Genomic DNA, 1,725 nt, shown 5'->3' on the forward strand with positions numbered 1-1,725 from the left:
TGAGTTATGGCCGGGCATGGGGCAGAGAAAAGTCACCAAAGTGCAGAAAGGCTTCCCAACAACCCCAAAATTGGACATCCACTCTGTAGATCAGAAAAAGAGCTCAAATGATTCAGAGGGATACCAACTGGACCCCAAACAATTCCTGCAGAAGGTAAATTCTTTTTTTTACGGAGACAGAATGAGAGTCAGAGAGAGGGATAGATAGGGACAGAAGACAGGAATGCAGAGAGATGAGAAGCACCAATCACCCATTTTTCGTTGTGACACTTTAGTTGCTTTATCATATGTGCCTTGACCATGGGGCTATAGCAGACCGAGTAACCCCTTGCTCAAGCCAGCAATCTTGGGTTCAAGCTGGTGAGCTTTGCTCAAACCAGATGAGCCCGCACTCAAGTTGGTGACCTCGGGGTCTTGAACCTGGGTCTTCTGTATCCCAGTCCAACGTTCCATCCACTGTGCCACCACCTGGTCAGGCCAGAAGGTAAATTCTTGATCCCTCCTCCAAAAAACATCTGAAGCCGTTGATCAGAATCTAACTAAAGCTGCCATGTGACATGACTGAGTTCAAGGGTAGATCAGTTGGAAGAAGCAGCCCACACAGCTAGCTGGACAGAAAGCAGGTGTGCCATTTAGTCTTCATTATTGTCTCAGACAGAGTGTGTATTGTACACTACAGAATTAAAAAAGTAATGAAGAACAGGACACGACTGCCCACAGTCAGGAGAAGAACCAGCCAGTGGAAGAAGACAGAAAAGTCCAGGTAGAGTACTCTAAGGTGTGGAAAACTGAACTACATGTGTGGAAAAATGAGAAACTTTGGCAGAAGAATAAAACTGTTTAAAAAAATTGAATTAGAAAACAAAGCCATACAATTATCCAGACCAAACACAAAAAGGAAATATCCTCCTCAACAAAATATTAGCACAGATGACAGGAATAACAGGACAGAGAGTTTGAGACCTGTGAGACTATGTCACTTCAACATGGACACAACTGGGAAATCAGGAGAAGAGAGTGAACAAGGGAGAAAAAATATTTGAAAAATTTAAGCAGGATCATTTTGTTAAACATGGATGAAAAAAATTAACTCACTGATCCAGAAAATTAGTGAAACCCACTCATATACAAAGATATTGTAAAAACTAAAAACTTTTAAAAGTCTACCTATAGGTATATAAACAAAAAATAGAAACTAATATTCTGAACACTGAGTAAAAGAGCATACAAAAGAAAACTAACTTCATATTTAAAAATAAAAAGCTAGATGATAATAGCTTAATAAAAGTAAATACCAAATTATTGAAAAACAAGGAAATTAGGAGGGAAAATGGTGATGGACTAGGCAGAGGTTACAACTCCCGCCTCCCAGAACCAAAGTGGATTACAACTTAGGAACAATCATCTTGAAAAACCAACTTTGGACTAAACTAAGAGGAATCTATAACCAAGCATCACCTAAGGAACCACACTGAGCTTGTAGGAAAGGTGGAGACGTGGAATGGGTTGCCCCACTCCCAGGAGTGAGTGGCAGCCTGGAGGGTCTCTCACCACGGGGTGGGTTTCACAGAGCATTGTGGACCCTCAGCCCTAGGACTGGAGCCCCAGCCTGGAGCCCCAGAGACTAGAGGAGGCGTACAGACAGTAGTTAACTGAAAGAAGAGCCGGGTTACTGTTTGCAAGAGGGAGACAGAACTCTCAGACCCAGGCTCCATCTTAAAGGGA

The sequence above is a fragment of the Saccopteryx leptura genome, chromosome 11, assembly GCF_036850995.1.
Source record: "Saccopteryx leptura isolate mSacLep1 chromosome 11, mSacLep1_pri_phased_curated, whole genome shotgun sequence".
Lineage (NCBI taxonomy): Eukaryota > Metazoa > Chordata > Mammalia > Chiroptera > Emballonuridae > Saccopteryx > Saccopteryx leptura.